General features: G+C 39.0%; 1 long non-coding RNA gene across 8 annotated transcripts in view; it reads right to left on the bottom strand.

Annotated features, from left to right (window-relative positions):
* LOC143657851 (uncharacterized) overlaps positions 1–9,859 on the bottom strand; it is a 139,438-nt gene extending 129,579 nt beyond the window's left edge. For all 8 annotated transcript variants that reach the window (XR_013162977.1, XR_013162973.1, XR_013162974.1 and 5 more), the window contains exons 1-3: positions 9,749–9,859; positions 9,067–9,165; positions 7,788–7,876 (exon numbers count right to left, since the gene is read on the bottom strand). This is a non-coding gene — a long non-coding RNA (uncharacterized LOC143657851). The remainder of the gene's footprint in view (positions 1–7,787; positions 7,877–9,066; positions 9,166–9,748) is intronic.
* Positions 9,860–11,895: the final 2,036 nt, after the last annotated feature.

An 11,895-nucleotide genomic window follows, 5' to 3' on the forward strand; every position in this document is an offset into this window, starting at 1 on the left:
TATTGTTACTTTCCCACTGGAAATGACAAGGTTGCTGGAAGACTGATAATACATCTAAGTACTTATGTTTTATTATTCCTGATGCAACAACCAAATTAAATAGATCAATCGAGAAATGAAGCTGTTGCAAGCTCATCTCTATGGAATCAAGAAAATGCAGGGGGAAAATACAAAAGCAGCAAATTAAATTCAAGAAAATCAGCCCTGTGGCTTATCCTCGGTGAGTTTGCTAATCTAGCTGGGCCTAATTGCATTCTTTGTAGCACATATTATTTCTGTTTTCCCAGTAATCTTTTTTTTTTTTTCAAGTTTGGGAAGAACATAACATAATCACTGTCTTTATGTTATAAAATGTCATGATTTTGAAAAGGAAAATTTCATGGAGTATGTAATGTCAATCATCTCTCTTTTTGAGAGAGTGTCTTTCATTTTGTACAAAACGGGCTTGGGGAAAATATCGTTTATTCTTAAAATAGTTGGTTTTTAAGCCATATTTCTGCCTAATTTGCATGCTGTATAGTTAAAGAATGTTGATACATTTGGAAGTGGAATTGTGCTGCCCAAATGTGGCTATTTTATATTCCAGTTACATCCTTCCAAATCTCTAAACAGGATTATATTGGAACCCCCTCCTCCTCACACGTACAAACTTTCACATATGTTCACATTTCAAAACTTGTAGACAAGCTTGTATTTCAGATAGGTCATGTCTTCTCTAATTCTCCCATTCCTTTGAAGCCCAAATAACACAATAATTAACTCTCCTTGGAAGCTTCCTTAGACCTAAGAGCCTTATAAGTTATGTCTATTTTATGAAATGATCCAGCCTGGCAACTCTGATGACCTTATCTATAATGCAATAGAAAAAATAAAAAATAAAAAACATAAGTAATGGAAAGGAATATGTTCTCCCAGAATTAGAATCGCAAAACTATTTATTCAGTTCTGCTGTAGAAAAGACAGTGCTAGTCTTTTCTCTGTAACAATTAACTCCAAATTGGCTGTGAGCTTGTAGCAGAGGGCAGGAAAAGAAAAGTATTTGAACCATTCTGTACATTCACTAAACTGAGGATCATTTCTAGCAAACCTGAGAAATCCGTACACTCCTTTTATTTCCCTCTCATTTACTGTACAAAGGTCAGTCACACATCCAATAAAATCTACGTTTTCCCTTAGAGAGTCTTACCAACCTCGATTTCCACATACCCCTTCATACTATGATTTGAACCTAGCTCTCATCTGAATCTCAAACCCCCTTGAAAAATATACTCATCTGTGTCTTGTTCCAGTGACTGTTCTTAACTACCCGTGGACATTACATACTAGTCAGCTGAACTTAAAGGAACTTGTTAATGGACAGGCTTTATTTTTCTTCTCTAAGGTAGATGGTTAATGGAGAAGCTTTATATGATTCTTCTCTGGTAGAATTTGCATTTTAATAAGAAATTACTTCGACAAAAGGAATGACTTTCTAATGGAAATCAGGGTATCTGTAGTAGATTAGATCCTTATACAGCAATTATTCAGTAATGCTTTCACCACCTGCATGTATAGAAAACTCTCTACCCTTTGACTTTGGTGTTGGCCATTTGACCTGCTTTAGCCAATGGGATGTTAGTGGACAAGATGCAAGCAGAAGCTTGAAATAGGCTTGCATTTTGGGGCTTGCCCTCTTAAACTCCTGGAGCCTTTTGCTATGAGAAAAACATGCCTAAGGTAGTCATTGGTTCAAAGAGGGTGGAAGACACGTGCAGCTGCCCTGGACTCAACCCACAGCTTGGGGATAAGCCCATCATACATCGGTCAAACCCCAGCCTACCTGCTGACATGTGGATGAGAAATAAATGATTGTTTTTGTATGCCACTGAGTTTGGGAGTGGGTTGTCTTGCAACATTTCTGTAGCAATAGCTGACTACTGTGGATTGAGGGTCTTGGATTGCAAGCACAAGAAATTGACTCTAGCTAATCTAATTTTTTTAAGTATAAGAGAAGGAAAATAGTAGCTTCCAGAATCAAAGGCATAGCTAAAGAATCAGATTTCAGAAAGAATAGAGACAAAGCAGTCCCCAGGATCTAGGTAGCAGCAACTAACAGTGAGTCTCTAAAGGTCACTAAAGGTCACAATGAAAATAGGCCAACTGATTTAATTCTTTGGATCACTCTCAAGATCCAGAAAGGTGGAGAATGGCCAAATCCAGTCACATTAACTCCCTTCTAGCCTCCTGGACACTGGTGGGCAGGTCACTTTGATGGTATTATGCCAAGGAGACTTAGATCTCCAAAGATGGGTTCCCCTTTCAGAAGACAAAGTGGATATTTAAGTCTCTCTCTCTCTCTCTCTCTCTCTCTCTCTCTCTCTCTCTCCCCCACACACACACACACACACTTAACAATTAATGACCTCCTAATATTTATCCACAAAATCATATTTTGTAAATAAATAATTGTTCCAGTTATTGTGTATTCTTGGAAGCATGGGTCTGTCAGGATAACGTGGGAAAGAATTAAATGAGGGGTAGACATTTTGTACCTATTATCTCTATGAAGTTAAAGAAACATTTACTTAGACTTAATGAAGCCAAATTCCAGGCCTGACTCTACCATTAATTAACTGCATGGCCTTGAGTAATGCGGTTAACCCATCAAGGCATCAAGGCTCATACTTTCAAAATAGAGATAATGTGTGCACTTCTTGCCTCAGGCTGTTAACCGCAACCATTACCAAAAATGTCTTTGTATTTAATATGCACAAAATATTGAGCCAAATATTTTATGTGGTATGTCATTCAGTCCATGCAGCAATCCTTTGAGATAGTATTATTATTAGCCCCACTTTACGGATGAGGAAACTGAAATGAAGATAAGCTAAGTGGTTTATCCAAAGACCAACTAGTAAATCATGATCCTTGATTCTAATCCTGGGTCTGCCTAAACCATGAGCTTGATGTCTTAACACCAATTACTGTACCCCAAGGGGGTAGTACATGAGAGTGTGCTTTGAAAATGATTAAGTAGCATATAAAGATAAAAGGGTATTATTTCACATGAACTGGGTAGAATTTGTACCTAATAATAAATGACCCATCCTCATCCTGATTTTGCTAAATTGAAAATGGACATAAAGATACATTGATTTATTTATCATGGACATCTTACTTCAAGTTCTGATAACCCAGGAAGAGAGAGATAAAGATATTAAAAGCATGGGGTGGAAATTGCAGATAAATTAAGAGGAGATCAGAGATGCCACTTAAGAAAGTAACACTGTACATTCCAGAAAAACAAGAACCAATTAGAAGATTGTTATAACTAAAATGGATTGGATCAAAGTATTAGTGAAGAGTTCCATAGTATTAACTTCTCTGTGCATGGTGACATCTTGGGTTCAGCATTAATCAAAATGTGTTAAATATAGCAGGTCTTATTTAGCAAGAAAAGGAAATACAGCAGATATGTCAGCAGTTATTTTAAGCTTGATACCTTTCCCTTCAATACCCAATCATGATGTAATGTGTTTTTAAAGGTTTGCAAGACAATATTCATTGATTTGTATATAGAATTACAAAAAATGTTCATATCAACACACAATTAGTTATAATATGTTGCCATTTTGCAAGAGGGTGAACTGATTTCTACCTTCACCTACTCACACCTAGGAGTTTTGACTCACTGGATTTTTAAGAGTGTGTTATTTAATCTCCATGTATTTGTGAATGTTCTCATTCTTTGGTGCAAGCATCCTTGTCTCTTATGATGTCTTTACATTTAAATTCTATTCTGTCCAATATTAGTATAGCTACTCCTGCTTTCTTTTACAACTCATGTGGAAAATTTTTTTCCATCCTTTCACTTTCATCTATTTGTATCCTTGTGTCTAAGATGAGTGTCTTGTAAGCAGCATATAGCTGGTTTATATTTCTTAATCCATTCTGCCAATCTGTATCTTTTAATTGGCAAATTTAGTCCATTAATATTCAAATTTATTACTGAAAAGGCATTTCCTGAATCCACTATCTTATGTTTTTTATTTTATTTGTCAGATTTATATATTCTTTTCCCTCTTTCTCTTTGTATTCTTTAAATTACCCTTAGTGGTACTATTCAATTCTGTACCCTCCTCCAGACCTCCCTCTCCTGTCTTTTTTTTTCTCAGCTGGCAGAACTCCTTTTAGTACTTCTTGTAGGGCCAGTCTCATGTTGACAAATTCTTTCAGGACTTCTTTGTGAAAACTTTAATCTCTCCCTCAGTTTTGAAGGACAGTTTGGCTGGGTACAGAATTCTTGGCTGGAGTCTTTCTCTTTCAGTATCTTGAATATATCATACCACTGCCTTCTTGCCTCCAGGGTGCCAGTTGAGTAGTCTGAGCTCAGTCTTATTTGGTTTCCCTTGTATGTAGTAGAATGTTTTTCTCTTGCTGCTTTGAGGATTTTCTGCTTCTCTTCAACATTTGACACGCTGATAAGTATGCATCTTGGGGAAGGACTGTTTGGATTTTTTCTGTTTGGAGTTCATTGGGCTTCTTTGACTTGTGTATTTATGTCCTTTACAAGTGTTGGGAAGTTTTCTCCAATTATATCCTCAACTACTCTTCCTAACCCTTTACTCCTCTCTTCTCCTTCTGGGACACCAATGATTCTTTTATTTGTGCACTTTGTTTTGCCTATCATTTCCCTGAGATCCAATTCAATTTTCCCATCTGTTTTTTTTTTTTTTTTTTTTTTTGCTGTTTTGAGTCTTTGAAGTCAGTTATCCTGTCCTCTATATCACTTTTTCTTTCTTCTGTCTTGTCAAATCTGGTGTTGTGTGCCTCTAGCATGTTCTTTAATCAACAGAGTCTTTAATCTCTGTGGTATCTATTTTTGTATTTATTCTTTCAAATTCCTCTTTATTCTCTTCTACTGTCATTTGTGACACCACTTATTTTATTAAGTAGAGTTGTATGAACATCTTTGATTAGTTGTTCCAACATCTGTGTCTCCTCTGGTGTTTTAATTTGGTCATTAAGGAGAGCTGTATCTGTCTGCATTATGATATGCTTAGTGATCTGTTGTCTTCATGGCATGTAAATATCTTGATTGATTTACTTTGGGAGTTGATTTATTTCAGTAGTGTTAGGCCTTGTGTTTGCAGGATGGTTGTACAGCAGGGAACAGGGTACGGGGTGGGGCACTCAGTGTGGTAATTTGTTTCAGGGCTGTTATAGGCACAGGTTGGGGATGTTATGCTGATGCTTGTGAACATGGGCACCCAGTGGCCAGGAAGGATGTAGCTATGTGTATGTACCTGTCTGAGTGGTATAACCCTGGTGTGATCTGATCTAAGGCATGGGGCCCTTTTGGTGCATGTGTAGAGCTGTGTCAGCAGTTTGGCATTATGCCTTCATGGATTGGGGGCAGATGTGACCTGGCTGTGCAGGTCAGCACTTTCTCAGAGCTGGGAAGTATGGCTGAAGGCCATGCACATGTGTGGTTCTAGGACTGCTGCAAGTGTGGTTCCCAGAGCTGAATGATGTAATTGGGGACCCATGAACACACATGGGCCTAAGAGTGCCATAAACAGATGCACAGAGCTGAGGCTGGTGGGGGGGGAGGTGAATCTGTGTGACACCTTGGGTATAGGGTAAGGGTAGTCTAGGTAGAGGTTAGGGCCAACAGCCTTTATACACTGGCAACAGCCTGCAGGGAGCAAGGAGGGGAAGGTAGTGTTCAGGAGGGGTGCAGGAGAGGTGAATTGGACTCATTTGGGGGCAGGAACATGCACTGGGATGGGGGTGCCTGGAGCACGGGGAATGGGAGCAGATGAGGGGGTTCCGGTGCATGGGGTGTGGGATGTAGGGTGAGTTGCCAGTCACAGGGCTGTGCTGGTGAAGGTAGTGCACCCAAAGAATGCAGCCTGGCTTACTTCCTAGTCCCCAGCTTCTGTCCATACACTCCTGCGGACTCCGTGCCTCCACATCAGGCTCCAGCTTTCTGCCACTCACTTCCTTGGCCTCTGCAACCAGGGTGCCCTATGAGGTCCAGAAGGCTCTCCCAGGTCATCTGCACTCCTGAATCACTGCCTCAGTCTCCCTCCTGTCTCTTCTCTAAATTTTTCATGGAGCAGCACTAATCTCAAGCTACTCTTCAACCATCTTCCCGGAAGTCCTCTCCATATATGATAGTAAGTTTTTTAAGGGCTGGGAGTGGGGTGAAGAAAAAGCACTATATATGGTAAGGGGGATTGATCACTGAGATGGGTAGGGATTTTCTGAAGTTGCAATTAGGATAACTTGGTTGGGAATGATTTCCTTTGCAGTAATTAGGCCACCTGGAGCCTGTAAGGGCTAGAAGAGAGGAGGAGGGAGATAAGAAGCTACCCAGCTAGGAGCTTCTCAGATGCCTGGGTAGCTTAAGGGCTGGGTTGAGAGGAAGAGGGAAGGGGTAGGTCTGAGTGAGACTGATTTTTACCATAGTTTGGGTATGAAGTTATCTTTTTCTCCTTCCCCTTATAGATTCACTATGCATGTTAACATTATGAAGACTCTCAAGAATCTTGCAATTATACGTATACTTGTTTAAACCATAGGATGTTTTGTATGCATGAGCTGATGAGGTCATGTGCAACAAGGTTTCCATAAAATACATTTATGAGCATTTTTAACTAGGAAACAATATTAAGGGCACAAATATGTTCCAATATTGAGGAAATAAATGCAATAACCACTATAGTAAGTGTTTCAAGTATCTGAAGCCCTTATAGAACATGCTGCTGTTTGTCTCTACCGAGATTAAAGCAAAAGTATGTAAGTTTGAACAACAACAAAATGGAAATTTGTATGATTATACAAAAAAATAAAAGAAAAGGAGGTCATCAGAGTAAAACATTGAAATGGTTAATGCGCTTGGGCACAAATTATAGATCCTTAGAGAATGCCAGAAATGGCTTAAATATAATCATTTAGTAGGGAACTACATAAGAAAAACTTAGAAGATTCCACCTAGATCAATAATTGCTTAGTTATCTATACATAATGTTCTTTCTATTTCAATCCAAAAATCTCCAATCTTCTAAATAAGCATTTTAGGTAATAAAGATAAAGTTAAAAAATATTCGGTGTGGTACATAAAACCGGTGTGCATCATTAGCAAATGTTTTAAACATGACCCTTAAGAATTTCAAAGCCGCTTTTCCAAAATATCTCTCCTAAGGAAAAGAATGTGCATGAAAATGGTTACGTGCCAGGACTCAAGTTATTTGTGAAATCAAGTGAAGAGAAACTCCCAAAGCCTGTATGTTTCCCACTGTAACACATTACTATTCTGAGCAGAGGTTAAAGATAAAACAGTATAAAGATAAACACACACACACACAGACACACACATAATTAATAGTGCAGCACCCCAGAGAAGATGTGAAAAGAGAGATGAGCTGGTCACAAGTGTATGAATTAACCTCTCTGAAATAGGGAGAAATAGAAAAATGCCTGTGTAGCTGTGGGTACCTTTGTTGGATTCAGCAGGTTTAACAATTCAGAAGGTAACCTGGTGATCTAAGCCATTGTGAGTATTTGAAGGTAATTTGTTTCTAATAATGATTAAAATACTAAAATCTACAAATGTATTCCTTTTTAATAAATTGCTTTTCTAATTATATAAAATCAACAGTAACTGGTGATCTAAGCCATTGTGAGTATTTGAATGTAATTTGTTTCTAATAATGATTAAAATACTAAAATCTACAAATGTATTCCTTTATAATAAATTGCTTTTATAATTATATTAATTGTCCTTATATATTGTCACTTACCTCTGTTTTGCTTTGCTTTCTTGAAAGGGATAGATTTTCAACACATGCCTTAAAGTCTGCACACAGCTCCTATGTGGTTTGATTGTGTACTGCCAGAAGAGAAGTTTGAGAATTCAAGAATTTGGCAATATTGAATGAATTTAACAAGTAGTTATTGCCTCCCATGTATCTGTTCTATGTACTTATGATTCAAAAACCCCTGTTCTTGTGAAACTTACATATTAGAAGGAGGAAAATAGATACAGAAAATAAGGACTATATATATATATATTCAGTGAATAAATTATTTAGTATAGGAGGTGATGCTCATTGCTATAAAGAACAGAAACAGAGCATGGTGAGGGGAGTTGGGGGTGCAGGGGAGTGGGAAGACTACAATTTTAAATAAAGTATTGGGTAGACCTCATTGAAAATTGAGATCACTTGAGCAGAGACTTCGAGGAGGTAAATAATTGGCATGGGTTTCTGGGGGAATGATGCTGGTCTAGGATGAAGGAACAGCCAATGTGAAAATCCTTAGCAGAGTATGAGAGCAGATGGTTTAAGGAAAAGGCATGGTGCCATGCTGTTCGAGTAGAGTGAGCCCAGTTGGAGCCGTGTCACCATGCAAAAGGAGATCAGTGGAAAGGGTAAGATGGAATAGAGAGGGTGAAGAGGGAAGGAGGAAGAGATGACACAGGTTTGGTTAGGCCATTGTAATTACTCTGGCTTCTACTGTGAGTACAGAGAGAAGCCATTAAAGGACTTTGAGTATGAATAATATGGTCAACTTAAGACTGAAAAAGAGATCACTGTGACTGCTGAGTTGAGGTAGACCATAGGGGGACAAGGATGGAAGAAGGGAGATCGTTTAGGAGGCTGTTGTACAAACCCAGATGAGAACTGCTAATGACTAGAACAGGATGGCAGCAGCAGAGATGGTGAGATGTAGCAGGGTCTGTATATGCCTTTAAAGGTAGGGCCTATAGGATTTTCTGACCACTTGGATGTGGGGCGTGACGGAAAGGGTAGAACCAAGGATGGCTATAAGATCTCCGGCCTGAGAAACTAGTAGGTTGGAATTGAAATTAATGGAAATGGGGACGTCTTTGGGTAAAGAATTAGTGGCTGCTAAGAGGAAGAGTTCAGTTTCAGGCATTTTAAGTTTGAGATGTCAAGCATCCTACTGTAGAGGTCAAGAGTCAGGCTACAGGAGTACAGGGTTCATGGTTCAGGAGAGAGGTCAGAGTGAAGGGCTTAATAAAGTGAAGTCTGAGGAGAAAGAAGCAGACATTCTTACCTTCTGTGTATTATATCATAGGATTTCAAAGATGTTTCATGATCCTGTGAGCATGTCAGGATACTTCCATAGTATACCTGAAGATATTGAGGTCAGGTGCTGTCCAGATCACATGAATGGTAAGTGTGTGGGTTCAGAGTTGATTCTAGGTTTTTGAATCCCAAGTTCATTGCTATTTTCTCTGAACCCCTGGAAGCACCAAGTATTATTGTCTCAAAATGTTAGCTACTCAGAAGCCTTCCCTGACAATCTTGTTTAAAATGGCAAGCCCTGCAATTCCCCAAGGCACTTGCTATTCCGTTTTCCTACTTTATTTTTTCTTGTAGCTCCCATTTTCTAATATCATATATATTTTCATTTATTTTATATATTGTCCCACTTCCTCTATCAATATGTAATCCCTGAGGACAGGAAATTTTGTCTGTTTTATTCTTTGCTATATCTCCAGCACAAAAAAAAGGTGCTTCACACACCACAGGAGTCCAATGAATATTTCTGACCTCATGTATGGAAGTACACAAGTATAAATGAACCTAAGTAAAATATCGTAACCCATTTGAATGTTGGAACTAGGGAAGCATTCACTTAGCAACCCAAGAGTAGAGTTCTGAACATTCTGAAAACAGGGCCTCCATCTGCTCTGCCATACAAATGATCAACACAAGAGAATGGGCCGTGGTACCAGCCCAGAGCTGTGGTGCTGTCTTTCCATTTCAGTTCTTTTCCTGTGGCACCTGAGCTTTCCAGACTGGAATCTTCTAGCACAGAATTTATCCTTGTGGTATCTGTGTAGGGCAGCAACCAAAGTGTGATGTCACCAAAGCAGAAACATTGAGAAACAGTTGCTATGTTAGCAGGAGTTGATCAAATTCTGGAATCTTGCTCAAGGCACTGACTGTACAGTATGCCTCGAGAATGAGGCAACCTCTTTTTGTGTGTGGGAGTGTGCACAATTATGTATGCAGCACTCTAGTGGGATTGTCTTCGGCTCAGGAGAAAAGTTATATGTGAAATGCCATCTTCTATCTTCTGGCAATCCAGTGGGCTATAAAAAAACTAAAATAGAAAGAGAGAAGAAGAGTGACAAAGTAAATGTAGCAAAAGAAAAGAATTGAGGGGCATTTGGAAACACTTCACATTCACCCAGGAACAGAAAACCAGAGTTTTGTGTGAAAGTTACTATTTCCTGTTTCTCTTTTAGCATATAGAAAGTGGAAAGAATCTTAGAGGTATTGACTAATCAAGCATCATTTTTTTAACTTTTCATTTTGAAATAATTTCAAACTATAGAACAATTGCAAAATTAATACAGAGTCCTTACAGAGAACTCCAACATATCTCCTCTCCAAATACCCAAATCCAGCAATTTTAATATTTTGCCATATGCTATGTCATTCTATCTCTCTGTCAGTCTATATCAGTCTGTCCATCAGTCTATTTTCTGAACAAGTGACAGTGGGTTGTGTACATCATAGTCCTTAAACATGTAATGCTTCTGTTTACATTTCCTTAGAACAAGGATAATCACTTGTGTTGCAACCTTAAGTACAGTTATTTGGTAGGGGATAGCCTAAATGTGGCCTACTGCCTTTCCTTGGGACCCACCTGTGCTCATGACCAGAAGTGCTGACCTGTGAGATAAAACACAGTCATTGTCCAAAGCATATGAAACTATTGGTTGGAGACAGCCTGATTAAAATGGGCATATATTATGGAATATGGTCCACACTGGTGGTATATCTGTCCCAGGTAAGAAAAGAGCAGCACTGCTGCACTAGAGCACCCACACAGGGTGTGTTCATGTAGAATATCTCCCTGCATTGACCACAGATTGAGACCTGCTGCCTGTGGGGAGCCAATGCCCACTAATGAAGCTGACTTTTCTCTGTCACTTCTCTATGTGAGTAAACATTATTCCACCCAGTGCTGTGTGAGTGACACTTGTGTTAGTGACCCTGATGCCTGTATCAAATTGAATTAACATCTCTTCAGGTGTTTTTCCATCTGACAAATGATTTCATGTTTAAGAAGTTTAACATTGATATAAAGCTTACAGTGTATATTACAATTTGTCATATATCCCAAGACTCTGAGTCTTTTCTCCTCTATAATTTGATCCCATTGAGGATCATGTATTTCACTTAATTGCCATGATCTCTGTAGCTGCTTCTTCTTTTGATTGCAGAAACACAATTGTGTATAACACAAACATACACAGCTCACCCCCTCCCAAGTGTACCATCCAGCGGGATTAATGACACTCACAATGCTGCACTACCTTCGCTACCATCCATGTAAACGGGGGAATTTATATGGCCATGTGCATGCCCATGACAATTATTAGTCAGCATTCTCTAGAGAAACAGAACTAATTTGAGATATCTGTAAATACGAGATTCATTAAAGTATCTCGTGCAACAGCGGGGATGTAAGAGTTGAAAATCCACAGGGCAGGATGCAAGGCTGGCAACTCTGATGAAGGACATCAACAAGCTCCACAAGAGAGGCTGGCTGGCTGAAAATTCTCTTTTCTCCCTTAGCAGTCTTCAACTGACTGGATCAAATCCAACTGACTGAATTATTTCATTTGTGGAAGACATACACTTAGTTCACCGTAGATGTAACCAGTCACAGGTACAATCACATGATTGATGACTTAATAAACCAGCCTTCTGGTTTATCAACAAGCCATGAGATATTCTTTGTAGTAATGGTTAAACCAGTCCTAGCCTGACCAGGCAACTGGACCCTATCACCTGGCCAAATTGGCATCCAAGCCCAACCATCACACATGCTCAGAAAGAACTAAGCAGGCACTTATGCTTTGGT

This window comes from Tamandua tetradactyla, chromosome 15, assembly GCF_023851605.1.
Source record: "Tamandua tetradactyla isolate mTamTet1 chromosome 15, mTamTet1.pri, whole genome shotgun sequence".
Classification (NCBI taxonomy): domain Eukaryota; kingdom Metazoa; phylum Chordata; class Mammalia; order Pilosa; family Myrmecophagidae; genus Tamandua; species Tamandua tetradactyla.